Below are 19720 nucleotides of genomic sequence, written 5' to 3' on the forward strand. Positions count from 1 at the left end.
TTTTGTTTTAATTTTTTTATTTTTTTTAATATTTTTTTTATGCACATAAACATGAAATAGGTCAGTAAAGGTGACGTTATAACTGAAATTGTATTATATACCACATAAAAGTTATTAGCATGCGTTGCGATTAAAACGATTGCATTGTTCCCGCTGGCACTGATGCTGCCCTAACGAAAGCTAACGAGTAACAGTTGCCCTTTCTGGATATTGTTAGATGCGTCAGCCAACTATATATGTATAAATATGTATATATATATATATATATATATATATATGATATATATACATATATACATATAAGGATATATAAAGGATGCTGTGCGCTATCAAACGTTAACAATTCATATAGCGTTTGGTGAACTCTTCTACAAAATTCACTCGATTGCACATATTATTGTGCTCTCTCTTCGAAAGTTAGCAGTAAAGAGAATTTTAACATTAACTGCTAGCAATATGCAAACGTACGTAATAATAGGTGAACGAGTAGTGAATCATTGAAGTAAAAATACTTTCGTGCTGTAAACAGATGCGTTGATTTTTTTATGGGGAAAATGACACTTTCCCGCCTATGAGAAGAGACACAAGTTTTAGAGAAATAAAATTGAAATAAAGTTTACTTTTTATGTCGAAATCGTGGACATTTAAATTCAATTATCTCTTTATACTTCGTACAAATTACTTCATCCTATGATGATTGATTTTATTGTGCAACGTTGAACCTTACCGTAAGTATCATGGAAACGAGTCGATCTACAGTTTGTCTGTCTTTCGCGTGCGTGAATTTTAAGCTACAATTTTTACTAACATGTGTTCACATCCATCAGAGAGAGAGAGAGAGAGTTACCCAATCAATCATGGATGATTTCATAATATTCTATATACGTTTGTTTATTATTTAGTATAACTTGTAACTTCTGTTATATACGTAGGATTCTCAGTCAGCGACATCCTATGATTTCGGAACGCGTCACATATGCGTAAACAAGGATTTTGTGAACACACCTATGACTTTAAATCTGATTAATCGTTTGCCTATGAGTGTGTATATAAGTCGAAAATGACGATCCATGATCATAATTATGATAAAATCAATTTTTGCTTTATTTCTCGTATCATCGGGCTTATACAGTGGATACCGATCTTTGTACCTTATCGCATTCTCAATCGAAGCCATCACATTAAAAATTACATTATATGTTTGTTGCGTACATTTTGTTACATGATAACAATAAAAATGTTTGTTACAAAATTTCAATTTTTCTCTCTTTTCTCTCTTCTAAGCCATCAAATATGTTTTGGTCCTCATTATGATATGAAATTTGAAATTTTTTATCCCGTTAATGAATAAAGTTGCCCATCCCTTCTTAATAGGTATGGTATGCAATCCTTATTTGCGAATTGGTGGAAAATCCGTTTATGATCACCTGCTGGAAGTGGGCTCGTCACCAGTTCGCTCTTTAGCATTTTTTCATAAGATTCGATATATAAAATTTAATCATTAGATTTATTCGAATCCACTCAGTAAAGTGATAACTGGATAGCACCCTACAGCCAGCGGGGATAATAATACAAAAAACTTTAATACAAATTTTTAACTACATTTCAACGCAAACTTTAACAGCATACGTAAAGAGAATGCTGCATTAGAAATCTTTTTTCTTTTGCTTTTGTGTTCCGGTATTGATCAAAGGAAATTGAATATAATTTTTAAATAAAATAGATAAATACCTCTCTTTTCAGTTTCGGTTGTTCTCGGTAGTTGCCTGCGTGCTATAAATGATGTGCAATTCCATTAATAATAAAGGTGGTAAGTAGAAGACTGCATTGCACTCCTGAAAACAGGAAATTTCCTATTAATAAAAATGAGATTAAATTATAGCTAAAAGTATTAAATAAAAGTATCCATGCGAAATTGTTTGTAATGCCAAAAAAATTGGCACTAAGGGCAGAGATGTTATCTATTTAAATAAATAGTATACATCCATTAGCTAAGTACGCGGAATTTATTTTTAAGTCGTCTTGCTGATTAAAAGGAAATTAACGGAGGGACCACATTTCGAGTGGATTAATAAAATGGCGCCTAGACGTGGGGCTGCTCTTTAGAATCGATGAACAAAGCGAAAGCTTTTTTGGCAACATTTCATGTTCGCGCAAGCGCTTGTCATGTTCCAGAGGCGCTATTACCTACGACGTGCAAATCTGGATCTGAGACCGGAGTGTTTACGTATCATCCAAAAAATCGAGCACTCATCTTAGATGTCGAAAAAAGTGCAATACTTTCGAAGCTTTTTATGACATGAATTTTTTGTTGTTGCAGATGTTGCAGAATTTTATTGGATGGCCATGGTTACTCTCAACCTGCCCATGGCCCTACATTGATATGAATAACTGATGATTAATCAGTAAAATTTGATTTTTCTTTCGAATTTAGAGAAGTAACATGGATGAACGCACTTCCGATTTTTAATTGTGGATATCTGTTAACAACGATGACGCGAATGAATGTTCGTAGCGTTGGCAAGTCTGCAATTCTATAGATTGCATATTATTATGTACGCATTTGTGACGTTAGTAAGATTTCAATTCATTAACAAATTCAAAAGCACAGTAAGGCGACCCAGCTACAAATATACGTTAAATCGGAAGTTAATCGATATTTTTTTCCTTTTTTACAGACTCAACGCAAGCTACTTATTTAAAGGTAAGATTTATATTAAGAACTTTGCTCCTTATAGAATTGACGGTTCATCAAATGCATATGGACCTCCGCATGGAATTTTTATTTGCATTACCTTACAGTAAATATACATTTACTAAATACGTATTGTGGACGCGCCATTATGTTCTTTAAATGACCAGTCATTCAGGGGATGTCCCTTATTCGTGTAACATGCTGACGACTAGAATGGAGAAGAAGTGAAGAATGGGAAAGATATAGGGAGATGGCTGCAGCCCAGTGGGTCTGTGTACTCAATTGGTAAGCGTTACGTTTTACCGACGAAACACTCACCATAGCTTCGACTAAAGCGAACTCGGGGTTCCTACCCACTCGCCTACTCTTGCCATGGCAGGAAGGTGAACAATAGTCAAACAAAAATTAAAATCTGTTTTCCTCGACCTATATATATATATATATATATATATATATAAGCGGGCAGTTTGTGGATATTTTTGATATGTGCAACATGGTTACTTTTCATATTTTAAATACATGTGTGGTTAACATTAAAGCATAACATAAGCATTAATGTTGTTAATCTCACGCATGCTCCTTTTTTTGTTTGGTTTTCTTTTTGTTGTTGTTTATATATTCATTTATTTATTTATTTATTTATTTGTTTTTTTTTTTTTTTTGTTAATTCGTCTCTTTCGTTTAGTGAGTGCGAAACTATCTTCTAAGTGGTGTTTTTCAATGAACAAAATAAGCCAATATTACTGTTAAATACTTATTAAGCCCGCAGACATTTAGCAGTGTGTTCCGTTATATATACAAAGAGCACGAGGCATATACGCACACTTCAAGCAATAGCTCTGCTATAATGTCTCTTTTGTAAGACAAAAGAAGATTATGTGATACGTTTTGTTTTTTCATGTTACGTTTTTCGCATCTTGTTTAGTTGATGCTGAACAATATCAAGAATGTCATGATGCGCATTGCACTGCTTATTTACTTGCCTAGTGTTTAACGTTTCCCTCTAGGAAGTCACTATTTATAAACAAATATATAATGAGATGATTCTTTAAAAGTCAATAGAGGGAGGGAGATAGAGAGAAAGAGAGAGAGAGAGATCTTTCTCTTTTTTAATTAATATAATTTTATTTAAACAATTTTTCACTCGATTTAATTTAAGAAAGTCACTACTGATTAATTGCATATAGATGAGTTTCCAATAATAATAATATTTAGTTTTCAATTTTCCACTTTTTCTGTTTTGTTTGCTTTGCTTTCTTGTGCATTATATCTAAAAATTATGTTTAAAAATATGTTGTTTCTGATTATAAACATATATTAATATGGAACAACATGTGAAATCAACTGTCACGCGAAAAGCGTACGACGTCACAATATTCGCGTCCAGATACGTGCTTTTAATTCGTCATCATTCCAATTAAATAATTTATTCGAAATAATAATAATGTGAACAATTAAATATTTATTATATAAAAAACCCCACATTTAATGGTTTGATGGAGTCTGCAGGAAAACTAGTCGATCTTCTAAGATCCAGACAGAATTCCAGAAATTCCAGAAATGGAAAAACCAAATATACATTCATGCTGACTTATTTGCCTCATACAAGTGACGATTATCGGAAAGATTAACAACAATTCTTAGAATATTTCACAGACAAAGTTATTAACGCAAAAGATGTCATGAGGAAGTTAAGTACTGGCAACTTGGGTGGTATAAGCAGAATATTTGCGGAAGGCAAAGTCAGTCAAGTCAAGAGAGGAGAATGAAATCTATCTTGCATTAAAAATTGCAAAGGTCAGTTTGACGTAAAAATATATATATAATATTTAGGAATGTACGCATGTGAAGACATGGAAATATATATGTAGAAATATATGCATAGAAATATACAGAAATATATCTCTGTTCCTATAACTATATGGAAGTATATGCATGGATAAATATATATATATATATATATATATATATATAGAAATATATATAGAATATATATAGAAATATATAGAAATGTATATACGTGGTAATATATATATAAAAATATTGATAATTAAGTAAATATATATAAATATACAGAACTATATATTTGGATATAAACAGGAACAGTAGAAAATATACTTACTACTTATATATATATATATAAGTAGAAAAATATACGTCTAGAATATACGTAGAGCATGGTGTGTATAGAAATATGTAGAAATACATATACATACGAAAATATATAGAAAACTATATATAAATGCATATACGGAAATATTATATATAGATATATGTATATAGCAATATGCATATATACATGTACACTGAAAAATAGAAATGTGATCAGCAAATGGCCCGAACCCATTCCTCTTACTACACGATCACAATTCCGAACAAAAATTCCACGACAGTTTTATGATTATTTTAGGAAAAGCGCGATTCTAGAGTTCGACTTAAAGCGAACGCAGGCATTTTACTGGTTTTTCTCGGGTAATTGAAATTACGTAAGACTTAACATATTCATAATGTAGTGCGTTATGCTGGGCAACCAAAGAAAAAAAAAAAAACGCAATTTCTACTTTAGGAAATAAAAACGAACAAAAACCGTAAACGATGATTACAAACATATTTAACTGCACTCACATGCTCATTAAGTTTTAGATTACTTTGCTGTATCCTCTGTATCTTGGTGGTGCTGTTTATAATGAATTTTGTCTAGTTTTGGGTAAGGATAGATAGATGTATGCATACACTGTATATGTAGTGGCCTGTATTAGTTCTTAAAGTAGAATTTTGCTAACAGTTTTGAAATATATTACGGAAACGTTTGCCAACCATATAAGTATCCGTGTAGGAGTTTTCTTCTCATGCCTAGCCTTGTGTTTGGTGGCATGTTAGATTTCCTTTTTCTTTTGTTATTTAGATGAAAATAGTCATCAGCGACTACGAGAAGTACAAATGTAGAAATGTTTAGTGTAACATTTCGCGGCGATCTGAAATTATTCTGACATTTAAATATAATACAAAATGATCCGTTTACAGCGTTCGCCTTTTTCGGTATTGATTGCTATGGTTTAGAGCAGATTATTTGAAATATACGTAAAGTAGTGGGTGTAATTTGCCTAAACACGCGTCAACAATGCACAGTATCCGTCGGCTTTATAGCATATTGATTTAGAATATGCTATGACTATTTGCTAGGACTATTTGTCTCGAAAACAAGGCCAAAATTCTTTCCTATTCATATAGTAGAGATATAACATATAAAAATAATAATAAAGGTATTAACGTGTTTCCACGCAAGGCGCGAACAACGTAACGTTTTTTATTGGTTTATCTATGCAATGTGTGCGAATATTTGTTATGTACGCGCACGAAATCAAAAGCAATTGTCGAATTCGCCGACAATATATTTCCCGTTTTTGATATTATTTTCCTCCCCTTTGCGTTTTTTTTTTTGTTTTTTACTTCTTCTTTGTGGATGCGATGCGCATAGGGGGAGGGAGAAATGCGAATATTCTACGTGGTGTCTAAAAGCCACATAAATTAAATCGGTGCATTCACAGCTGTGTGCATTCAAAAATCATGTACATTAATTTCGTTTTGACACTCTGTGTGCAGCGTTTAAGCGAAAATTTATGAATTTTAGACGATCTATTTTTAAGCATACGCTTTTTCGGTTGTTGTCAAAATATATATATATATATATATATATATATATATATATGTGTGTGTGTGTGTGCAGTTGCAACATTTTGTTGCCATTTGTGCCGGTTATAAAAGAAAAAGCGGAAAAGGAGCTCAGTTTCATTTTTCAATTTTTGCAGATCTCCGCAAACGAGATACGATTGCAGCTAAAACAAGAACATTGGCAGCAGCTAGTGCGACGCGTTGTTAACTTGTTTTGGGGGAATATCAGGAAGACAAACCCTTGAATGTGAAAGGTTATTGAGACCAATCCAACTGACAATAATACGCTATGGGACAAACAATACCAAATAAGATTTTATCCTTCTCTTCGTTCTCAACATTTTGTGTGTGCGTTTGCAAAACTTACAATAATATGCCATAGATTGCAAGCTGTATGAGAATTATATGATTTGATGCGTACAAAAAAAAAAAAAAAAAATACACACATCCAAACACACACACACACACACACACACACACATATATATATATATATATATATATATATATATATATATATATATATATATATACATAAATACCCGCACAAGTCCATACATAGAAAAAGTCCCTATCTTAAACACCATATGACGATGTATCAAAAAAGCTGTCAACTTAGATATGAATGCAGCTGCTTACGCTACACCAGACACACTGCACCTACTAACACACATTTTTAGTGTTACTGACATAAATACGTATTTAACAGCTCGCCTTTACAAATTCTAATATTAATGTAATGAAGAAAAGAGCACTTCGAATAGGCCAACACAATAAGCGATTGTATTGCATGAGTTGTGCAACGACTCATTTTACATGAATGAAAAGAGATTATGAATGGTCTCCATGATGGGAGGAACTCTTCTTACTTACGGCACAGAGACTCTGACGTAAAGTAAATTTATAAATAATTGTCTCGTTAATCAACGTCAACAACAACAAACGAATAAACGTCAGGCAGTCGTTAAGGAAAGAGACCCACAAACTTAAACTTATTGTTGTTACTGTTAATAAAAAGAATATTTTTAATGAATAATGAGGAAAGCAGACCAATTAATGCTTTGCTGCTAGTTGTAAGGGTTATTATTTTGGTCAAATAGAAATGTGTGCTTTATTGCAGTCTGGTTTACCGAAATTAACATCCTTTGCCGAACTCCAACAGACAATAGGACAAGACAGATAGATAGATAACCTTTCAACTAATTCTACGCTATTAAAATTATTATTATTATTATTATTATTTTTTTTTTGCTAATTTCATTCAGTTTCCGCTATTTTAAATGCTGTATTGCTTTAGGGATAATTATAAGGCAGAGAAGAGAGATAGAAAAGATGCTTTCCAACTGTTGTTATATTGACTATAATTTGTATTCACCTTCACCTTAGATTAAAGAGTTTACGAATTGCGATGCTTTCTATGGCATCATCATATTTGGGGCGAATTCCTAACCTTGGCAATTCTAAACGTGTCGCGTCACGGTAAACGCGACAGAATGCATTTTAAGATATCCTTCATAAGTATTTTAGGTGAAAGTTTTAATCTATTTTCACCACTCACTCTAAAGTTAGTGTACATTTAGTTATTATTTCAACACTTCCACGCATCGATTGTTTTCTTTACATTTGATATTTAAGGTTTGCTTAATTTTTTAAGCTTTACTCACTACTGAATGCAAAAATGGCATAATTATAATATTGCTCGCATTCTGTAGGGTACTAGCGATGCATATAACAAGAAAGGATTACCAATTCTGCATTTTTATTTTTTGCTTTTATTTCTTTTTCCTCAGATGTTCTCTGAAACTTAAATAAGATAAGATTTATCTTTGGATGTACTCGCATTTTTAGCTGAGTGATTTCACTAACGGACTTCAACTTTTTTCCATGTTATCTGAGCTTCTACTTGGGTTGGCAAAGTTTTTAATTTTGTTATTTTCATTTTCTTTATTCCTTATTAGCTTTCGTGCTAACTTAGTTTTTGTTTATTGTATGACATTATTATTGCTTATACTATTCCCCGTTTATTCAGACATCTTTGTTGCAAAGATATCGCGTTACATTGCCCTACTTCTATGAAGATTGCTTACTTTCCCAAAATCATAAAAGTACTATTGAAATTTGTAGCGTACATCGTTTTCTACTATGTAATTCGTATACATTTGTTTGTAAACCGTCTTTCCAAGCGAAAAAACGAGACAGGCTACTTGTAACGATGAGTAAATTCGCGGTGGTAAGTCTGTTTTATGCTACTGATATCACAAAAAAAAAACAATCAGTGCAAATTTAGGTACATTTTGTTTTCATCCTCTGTAGAGGATGTAGAGTTGCAAGATAATGCGAGCTTGTAATCAATCAAAAATTGTATGTATCGCATTGATTGCAAAAGTAGACAATTTATAGAATATAGACGAAATAGCATAACGAGTAAATTGTGCCTTTCATGAAATTTTTCATTAGCGTTGTGCATAAATCAACATGTACCTGTTGTTCGTTCCCAGCAGTTCAATTGAATGAATTCGAAACGCTTTACATGTTTAATAGATTTTAGTTTTGTAAAAGAGCTTCTCAAAATGTCCAATAAACTTTAACCATAACCCCTAACTAATAGGTTGGAGAGAAAGTTCTGTCGTATTTTATTCATGTACTTTCTTCCTTTACCATAAACGCAAGAGATTTAATGCGATCTCCAGCAGTTGTATCATGAATGCCTAACTCTTCTGCAATTTCTCGACTTGTTAAATGCGGATTATTTTCCAACATGGATCGCAAAACATCATTATCGATCACTTTCGTGGAGGCTCAGATCCCCGGAACGAAATTTGCTAAACCATCTTTGATAAGTATGAACATTTGCAACATCTTTTCCAAATACCGTAAATAAATTTTTACATGCAACCGACGGGTTGCTTCCCTTTTACAATTCTTACAAAATGCAAAGTCGTAAATGCAGTTAATTTACTGACAAGTAAATGATGAACGGTGAAAGGTTATATTATACAGCAGCTAAAAAAAAAACAAACAAAAAAAATCCGAATCACTCACTAGCCAGATGTTTTTTTTTATTTACAAGAAAAATTACCTGCCTGTTTAAAATACGACAAAACTTTCCCTCCAACCTATTATTTAAAATATTAATATGTATATTTTATTTTAGCTATGTATATTTCTTGCATTGCACTTCCACAAATGACCAGAGTCTTTCAGATAACTAATTAAACTAGTCTTTCCAAATTGTTTAATTAATCTCTTCATAGTTGCGCAAATTTTTATCTATTTCATCGCACTGGTCTTATAATTAATTGATATTTTCTTCATATCGTATAGTAACTGACATTAGCGGGACATGGAAATAAGACGCAATCGACATTTCATCAAATATGTAAAATTTGAGTTTGTGGGCTTGAGAAAAGAGATGCGGAAGCATGCGAACGATGCGTACCATCATAATTGAACAAGAAGAGTAATGCCGTTGTTGGAACTCTGTGGTTAAATAAAAACGAACAAAGAAAACTAAGCTGGAAACCGCGGCTTATATGAAATATGCCACAATCCATGCAAGAAGGATATAACTAACGCAGTAGTTGAATTATTTCTTCGGCTGTTTACATGCGGCATAGTTCCGCCCAAATAAGGATACGTTGTGGATATGTTGGTGGTTGTGAATTCTCCGGACCTTAAGCGCAAAAATTTTCTCGACTCAAAGAAACTCATCAAGACCAAAATGATACTCATCGTTGAAGAAGATTATGTTGAAAAAGTTAACAGAATTAAAATTAATTCAACTGTGACTGCGTTGTTCTTTCTACTTTTAATAATCCTGGACGGTCAGCTGTCACTCATGAAACTCAGAAATTTGGTATCAAATTATATTGAATTTCGTTGTTGGTTAACAAAGACGCCAAGAGAAAGAGGAGAGAGAGTCAATTTTTTGCACAAATATTGATTAGACCCTTGACTATCTTTAATCTAAGAATGATCGCAATCAGTCCGTAAAGACCTGTAAGTTAATTCATGGTAGCTGGTAGCTGGCTCCAAATATTTCCCAAACATCTCCAGATATGTCCTTGCAATTTCCATACATATTTCCATACATATTACATTATGATTACATACATGTAAGCGTACCTTGTCTCAATGTCAACGCAAGTGTTTTATACTTGTTTTTATTTTTTATTTATTTATTTTCCAACAGACTTACCAGACGTAAAGTCCATTTTAGTTTGCATAAATCATTTTTGGCTTACATCGTTCTATATATCTTTATACAAACAACTTGGTTCATTCTTTATATTTGAACGCTAATTATCTTATGAATGATAAGTAGTTTATTTAGGCCTGCAGCATGAATAAAACCTGTTTAAGCAGTATTTCGCGTTGTATTCAACGGAAGATACCTCTGCTTAGCTACCAACTTTGTTGTACTATTTTACGACTTCCGTCAACTTAAGTCTCTGTTGCTTTATGTAAAGTGAATCTTCGTCACCGGGAACCATACAGTATATGGTGGTATGGTAACACAGTCAACCGAAACATCTCTTTTTTTTTTTGTAGCAACAAACGGTATTTTCCTGATATGCACACTTAACACTTAGCAATGGAAAGAAGAAATCTTTTCTAAGCTTAGCTTTTTGAAACAAAGAGAATGAATTATGATAGGTTGGCCCGTAAGTACCGTGAAAAACGCGCTTTATAACGGAGCGAAAGTAAGGAGAACGTGATAGGAAAGGAACGGAAGTATCAAGCATACACAACGTAAACTACTATAAAAATTTCATATATACATAAAAAGCCCATTAAAGTAGCGCGTAAGTACGCGCGCGTAATCAATTGTAATTCATACTTTTTTTCGGGTAAAGTTCTTAAAACATAGTAAATTCTTTGAATACTTTTAAAGGCTATGGGATTACGTTAGTAGCTTTTACAACGACGCGAACCTTGTTGAGGTCTTGAAACATTAAACAAGAAAAGACTACAGAGTACTTCTAGTAGTGTGAAGGTAATCAAAACACTAACTAGGAGAAATTAAAATAATTGCTCATATAAATCATAAAATGTGTGCGTGAATGAATTTCACATATTACACATATGCATGCGCCCCTCTGCATATGCATGAATTGAGTTATTTTTAAACCTCAGTGAAAAGCGGGCCACCTTTCAGAGCATGCCTTTTATTGCAAATATAATGCGGACTTTCTTTACTAAGTGACTCTGTCGCTAGTCATTGTCAGTGTTCATATTATGCAGACATATGTAATGCACAATATGTGAATAAATGTTTGGAAAAACAAAACGATAAAGAGAAAGAGAAAGAGAAAGAGGAAAGAAAAAATGAAAACGAGTACGAAATTTTGGGTGCAAAGCACCATTTTGCCCACGTTGTTAAAATGTACGTGTAGATACGCATAGCAATTCTTCAGCTGCTGCTAATCGACTTGGTAAGTGCGGCCCGATTCATGTCTTGAACAACTCCAAACATGACAACAAGAGCAGTGTCTTCCATGTTTCAGAAACTCGACATGTCCGTATTTCCTACTGTTTAACCTAATGTGGGAAGGTTTGTGGACGCACTATACTTATCTTCGACATTTTTTTTTTTTTTTAATTTTTATGCCTTTCACAACAATTTCAATGGACTAAACGTTAACGGTAATAGCTAAATAAGCATTTTTAAGCGCATTTTTAATATTTATGTTCTACAATAGTCGCATTTAAACTTCGGATAATATTTAGTTAAAGAATCATTAGAATTTGATGAAATGATTCTTAAAGCACATACACGATGCTCGCGAGTATCTATTTATTGCCAAAAAACATGGCCCGGTCGGGCATGGCATATACGAAAAGTCGCTATAAGAATCAAGTGTTTGCGATAAGCAATTGGCAGATGAAGTTCATGGTTCCAATGGCCGTCCTATCCCAACTACCGTCTTTTTATAAATTCATTAGAGATAAACGTTTTGCGGTCGCCAGAAAGCCAAGCCTCAGGTACGGTATCATTTTGGTCTTTCTAGCGAAGCTTTCTTCATTTACAAATTGGATTGGATAAGCTGACGTTTTTTGGCCGAAAGATGAAAATGTGTCGGATCGATTCGGAAAGTGATTTTGAAGCTTGTCTGCCCGTCTGTCCATCTTCTTCCTAACTTTATTGGTCAAAGTTAAACTTATCTTTTATTATAGCAGTTCGGTGATTATCCACTTCCGTGACGGTTTAGGGCTATCTGCGCTGTGTTCATCTACCGTTTAGGTTGAAATTTTCGGTTGCTTATCGTATAATGCCTTATTGTGAAAAATTCATTGCCAAGTCGTGCAATGCATTAAAGAGTCGACCGAATCGGCCGAGTATAATGCTATAACTTGCCGATATACTCTTAAATTATTCGCTTTATTTGTACGTTTGAGTGCATTGCGAGGAAGCAAAATAAACTTTTTTTTATATATGTGTTGACAATTGTCAAGGAGCACGAAATATGCATCAGTTTTGTTTAAAGTGACTTCAAATTATTAAGAGTTTACTGTCATGTCTGCAGTAATGCGAATTCTATTGCAGTTGTGTAAAACAACATAGTTTCTAGTTTAATAAGTAAAAATGCAGTTATCTCATTTCTAATCGCTTTCTGTGCCTGTTTGATTCGTATGTATATTAAGCTTCAATGAGTTGCATGAAAATAGGGCACTCTCCTTAACTTATATTATGTAGACGTTATCCAAAGACTTCTCTTGCTATTTTTGACAAATGAAATTAATTATGTATTATCCTTGCCTAAGTTTATGTACTGCATGATATGGTTTCGTTAATTGAAAAACAAATATTGGACATACCGTAGTATGTGTAAACTATGTGCAATGTAATTTTAAGCAACGAAATTGGCGGCATTCTCGGAAAGAAATTATAAAGAGAATTTTGAAAAAGGTCTCGAGATAAGTTGAACTAAAATCTTGAGACTCCTGATATACATACTCTAGATATCCCTCCGATTAGTTCGCAGTGTAATAACAATTTGCGAAAATCTTCCAAGTCATTTTATAGGAACTAAAGATGACAAAAACTGAATTACAAGTAAATAAATATATATGTTAAGATCTTTGCCTTTGTCAGGGAGTATTTGGCACAGACTTGGCTGATTTGGACTTTAATTAAGCAGAGCGATATGAAAAAATTGAATACGACCAAATATAGCGGACCAAGTTTCGCTGTTAACTGTGTTTAATACGCGGTACTATGTGCGGTGCGTACTATTACGATTATTACGAAACTGCTAATAAATCTAGTACACCTTCAACGGCATATGCAATTAATGTATTTTAATTCACACATCAGTGATGCGTGCCCTAATAAATTAATTACGGTTTGAATAGCAAACTTAATATTATTATTGCATTTGTTATTCAAATTATAATTGCTATCTTTTATGTTTTCCTTTATAATTACTGGTCAACTTTACTGTTAGTCACTTCAAAAGATATAATTAAATCTTGCTAACGCATAAGAATATATCCCGCAGAGATTATGAATTGCATGCATTTGCAGTCACCGTAGAACATTTGACCATGTTTTGAAAATCATTATCACAATCTTGAAACTCGTTTAATGACGATGTTCCAGCCAGTTAGTCAGCTAATCATCTAAATTTCGTCCAAAATTAGCAAAATGATAAATCGCAATTCCTAAATGTCTGCGCTTCAGTATCATTCAGTCAGTATCAGTAACATTCTGCCAATTATTATATTTATTGAATATTTTATGTTAAATATTTTCGTTTCAGAATTATATTAAATTTGTGTTTATATGTCATGCGATAATAATAGCTTATATGTATGCACTAAAGTCGGATACCTATTTACAGTTGTAGGGTGGAATATATTTTCCTATACAGCGAATCTCTACATATCGTGCTATAAATTGCGTGTTCTTTGGCTTCCTAACAAACGTCTCGAAATATACCATTTTCTGATTGCTTTGGTGCGCATAACGAATTTAGTAATCTACGTTAAGCGGGAGTGCTTTGTTGTTGTTGTTAATTGTGAAGAGAAGGCGATTGAATAAACAATATTCGAGGTGGTTTCTAAGGACATAATTAAGTATTTAAGAATGTGGTTTATGAGTAGGAAGCAAAAAAGACGGAAAGCCAAGGTGTTATTAGTTTTGATAGTCGTGCTCCTTGAAAAGTTTAGGTCGTTTTTGAATTCGTTTGCAAATTTGTTGACGATATCTACATTTTTGCGAATACAGGAGTGTTTAACGCAGGTACTTTACAATACGGCAGATGGACAGACGGATATGCTTAAATAGATTCAAAAAATGATTCTGGGTCTATTTCACATTCTTCTGGGTATTATAAGCTTAATAGGATTAGAGAAACATGATGAAATTGTTCACCTACATTTTCTTTACACGATGCGTTTTAGAGTAAGAGTAAACAATTTTCGTCGCCATTTAACTTTTTGATACAAAATACTTTGCTAAAAAGTGTTTTAACTACATTTTTATCGCATTGGAGTACGAAGGGCTAAAAAAAATGTTATCATTTATGTCTATACTTATAGCTATATACTTATACTATATATGCCTTGTAGTACAAGATTATATTAAGCTTGTGCGAATGTAAGCGACAGTCAGTTGGACTTTGGTCGATTTAAGCTCTTCTGCTCCTCGGCCTGTCCAGTTTTCCTACAGGTCGAAATTTTTGAGAGATTTTGGTGAAATTTCGTCATATTCGGCAGACACAGTTTGGTCCAAAGACGAACGCTGTTGGCAATGGATGCAATCGCGTCACTTTTTCGACCACTTCGTTTTGAACAATCGTTACATGAATAACTATAAGACGGTGTAGCGTATTTAATGGTGGGCCATGGCCAATCATAGTCTTTTTGCTTGGCTTAAAAAAAATATTTTTACAATATATACAGTTAGGGGAGTTTCAATCAAGTGCTTCAACAATAAAATTGAAAAAAAAATCGGAAAGAGTTCGAGTTAATTGATATGGCAAGTCAGCCATTCCAATGTATATAAAACTATTATTTTACACAAAAAATGTTTCGCTTATATAAGTGATAGGTGTATTTTTCGTATTGTAGATAAAGTATGAAACTAAGCTGTTGAACTTTCGTTGCATTTTCGGTACTATGGATACAAAGGCAGGTTTAACCTTCGACCGTCCAGAAGGATTTTGGCGTTGTTTCTACAATTTGCTCTGTCCATTTTTTATTCTTATATTCTTTTCGATCTAATTTCTATGAACTGAAGCCAACATGTTTTACAAGATATAAGACCAGCATAGGTGAAGAAGGCGTTTTCAAAAATTGATTACAGCATATTACTTCTTACCGAATAAGTAGTCTAAAAGTGCTAAGGCAAATGAGATATGAGGATGTCGGCTATGACCTCATATCTAATATCACTTAAAATGGCAAGGTTTACTACGACAGTTTAAGGAAATTTTAAAGTAGGCAATTTACTTCACTTACTGCCTGCGAAAAAAAAAACTGATAGATCTGCTGTTGTTTACGGTCAGAATAGCATTGAAATCGTTTCACCGGTTTTTATACATTCTTACTTACATATTTACCTACAATTCTCAGTAAGTGCTATGTTCATATGCAAATGTATGGGCAAATCTCGTTTTATCCACAAATAAACATTTCACTCACATGCATTCACATGGGCCCATATGTAGAAACTCGCAGCCATAATCATGTTCAAAATAATGTGGATGGGATATAGAAAAATTTACTTTTATAGTAGAATTTATATGATTTCAACAAGCATTTTCCGTGTATACATATATATATATATATATTTATATATGGGTGTTTACGTATGTTTTCATATACATATATATATATATATGTGCTTTTATATGTATATGCGTGCATTTATAGAGATCGGATAGGTAGACTAGAAATGAAATTAAAAAAGGAAAAAAGAAAAGAAAAAAAAAAAAAAAAGAAAACATACACACATGTAAGTTAAACCAATATGCGGGGTATTAATGCATTGCGGTGTGTAAACATAGTGTAGTTTCATATCCTTTCAGCTCTCATGTGAAATCATTCATATTATTTATTTTTTAATATCGTCAACAAATACGAAGCTTTGGAGAAATCTACAATAATGTACCACAAAAAACTCATTTTTCAATTCAATATTTATATAAAAACAAATTTTTTTTTTTATGTGAACGAAATAAATTAAATAAATGCACAACATTTTAGCTATTCCACTAAAATGTATTTATTGTGCAAATTATCATAGTTCTCAAGTGCTTTTCACAAGCGCTGTTGATTTTTATAGATATTTTTGAGTACAACTAGACTGCACTCTCCGCACAGCACAATATCACACTTCAGCACTTCTATCAGAGGCTTCGCTACAGCAATTGTTGAAATATTTCCACTCTTTACAACAATGAATGAAGAGCTGGCGTTGTATTCAGCATAAAGAGTGAGAGAGAAAGAGAGACAGAGATGATGATGATTCTTCAATAGCACTCAGTCATAGAAAAGTGCACAACATTTTTTCATGGTTCGATGTAGTTGCCCCGAAACTAAATACGATAAACTCGTAAACGTTTTTCAACTAGCAGTGATTCTTACTAAAGCTCAATACATTTCTATTCAATGTGAATTTTTAATTTTGAATCGGTTGTATAATTACTATTAGTATTTTCAAAGAAACGGCATTAGGTTAAAATAATCTTTTAATTTCGAAAGGCCTTCACTCTCGCTCGTTTCAAATCGTAATTTTGTAATCAACTGCTGGATTTTGCCTATGATCGCAATCAATTTTTAAGCTTATTTGATTTATCCAATTTGTATTAGAAAGAACTAACATTTGCAATTAACTCTAGTTATCTCTATTAGTGGATTCAACATATTCCCTCGAAATCAGAAGCCTATTGAAGCTATAGCAAATATATCGGCAGTAGTTGTGGTTAATTCAGTACGAAACGAAAGACACCTTTTTTTGCATTCAAATTGAAAATGCAAAGGTCTTCAAATAGTTGCAATTGAAGTAGCAAAACTTTCGGTGGTTAAGAGAGGGAGTAAGTACCCGCGGCAGTGTAAACAAAAGCATTTTTTTGGTTTTGGCATGGAACGAACTAAAACATAATATTCAAGAGAATCATTCAGCATATGTTAGAAAAGTAGTAGGAGGAAAAAAATTAGTTTAAAATAAATGAGAACATTATAGTTGGGTTAAGCCGACTAATAAATACTCTACACCATATTGTCCAGCATAATTCTTATTTTTGCCATAGAAGAAAAAAACTGTACCCTATTTCTGTATTAACTTAGGATTGTGGAACTGTATATCAGAAATTAGACCTCTTTGCAAGTAAAGTATTACTTTCCGTAAGAATGGTTTCGCCCAAGAGGTTAAAAAATTTTCGTACGTATTCAAAATTCTGCTTAGTTAATTTTTAAAAATCCCTCTAAAGAGTTGGATTCAAAAATGGTCCTGGATGGTCCAAATTTGGCATAGTGAATTTTTTATATTTAAATTACTCAGCGTTTGCCCTTGGACCAATACACGTCGATGCACCAAATTTCATCAAAATATCTCAAAAATTATGACTTCTAGGTTCAAGTCAAGAATACCTGGAGCGGATGAAGAGATGGATAGCTAAACTTCGATATAATATAATAAAAGTTACATCTGTCTTAACAATCACACTTCTGTGTGTTGTGTGCATCCGTACAAGCTTAATATGTCGTCGTACCACGACTGGTGTTAGGTACGACCAATTACCATTCACATATTGAGCAATGCCCTTAAAAAAATTTTTGTCTAATAATTTTAATCCGTTTATGGAGAAGAGTGTCGGAAAGCATCTGAAAATCTGTTTTGTATAAGTAAAAAAAGCAGTGCAAATTTGGAAAAGCATATGGCTTGATGATCGCATCACATGAAGATGTGAACCGGACATACGGTTTGTTGTTTCTGATGAACGTATATAAGAGAGAGAAAGAGTTCGTCGTACCTACTGTGCATATGGCCTCTATGTGTTAGGGTAATACGTTACTAAATTGTAAAATTCAACTCTTTATTATTTTCTTACCATCGTGTTCTATCAGAGACACTAGTACAGACGAATAAAATTGCCAACGTGCATGTATTGAGATAACGCCCTTGACGTTTAAGATTGTGCCCCCGCTTTCCTGTCGCGCCATCAATTGAATAGGTTGTGGTGTAAAAGCAAATTCCACATAAGCTCATTTACCACATATTGTCTATATGAGTTATACATATATCATATTATCTCGGTAAGTGTTCACCGTAACACATATTGTAAATTTATTCACAAAGTTATATTGATAGCGTAAGCTTTAAATGTGCGTCCGTAACATTTAATGCAAATGGATAAGACTTCTTTGTTCTGCAGTGTCAATGTAAATGTTTGGATTCAGATAGAAAGTTTCTGTAATAAAATATTAACTGACCAAAAGCAAAGCAAAAACACTTTTGGATTTTATTTACCTTAATTGCTTTGCCGCTGAAAACATATGCGTGAAAGGATTCAAACTAAATATATTTATGCGATGGCAAATCTTGGCTACGATTTATCTCACACTGCTTTTTAAATGAGGCCATGCTTGTTCACAATCATCTGATCGCACATTTTTTCACTCTGAACGTACGAAGCGACTTCTCTAAATAGGTTACGATTTGTAATAGATGCTGATAAATATATATCTCAAGATTACTCAGATTCTCTTCGAGACTGTTATATTTTTTAACACAAGTGTTACGCGGTCTTCTAATTTAATCAAGCACTTCGGCTAAGCCATTTCGATTTCAACTTTTCTCCCTTCGTCGAGATTTCGGCAAAGACTTTCGTTGATAGAAGTGTTCTCAAGTGTTCGCGTTTAGATGTCGGTTAGTCAAGGTTAACAACTACATGATTCAATCTGTAGATTCATCCGTAATTAGCATAAACACATTTTGCCTTTCTCATTTTACAAAAAAAAAAAAAATAACTCAATTAATGTCGCGCCTGAAAATCGATTTGGAGAGCTAGCTACACCCAAAGGTCAAAGATAGCTTTTGAACTGTAAGCAGATGTCGGACGGTAAGTGCGACGTTAAATATTTCTATAATATTTCACCTAATACAACTTCTCGCCTGTTTCTGTCCCGCAGCATCAAAAGCTTTGTGCTCTCGCCAAATAAGATAATGGCGATTTTTAAACTTTATAAGTAAAAGTCGGTAATGAGCATTAGCAAGCCGGCCTAGAAAATTGATGTGAAAAGTCTGGATCATTTTAATAAACAGTAAGCCTTTATAGGCGTAAATGAGAAACAGATATACTTTTTAATATATTTTTTTTTCTAGTTTTCGGATCGTACCCGCTA

The 19720-nt window shown here is 33.1% G+C and overlaps 1 protein-coding gene across 3 annotated transcripts in view; it reads right to left on the minus strand.

Annotated features, from left to right (window-relative positions):
• The window catches only part of LOC119644699 (hemicentin-1), a 162622-nt gene that overhangs the window by 59045 nt on the left and 83857 nt on the right, over nucleotides 1-19720 (minus strand). For 2 of the 3 annotated variants that reach the window (XM_038044425.1, XM_038044404.1), the window contains one exon: nucleotides 1732-1835. The gene's annotated coding sequence lies outside the window, so the exon portion shown is untranslated. Of the gene's footprint in view, nucleotides 1-101; nucleotides 183-1731; nucleotides 1836-19720 lie in introns of those variants that run through there. The other variant, XM_038044399.1, reaches the window with a different exon arrangement.

Source organism: Glossina fuscipes, unplaced genomic scaffold (assembly GCF_014805625.2).
Source record: "Glossina fuscipes isolate IAEA_lab_2018 unplaced genomic scaffold, Yale_Gfus_2 0, whole genome shotgun sequence".
Classification (NCBI taxonomy): Eukaryota; Metazoa; Arthropoda; class Insecta; order Diptera; family Glossinidae; genus Glossina; species Glossina fuscipes.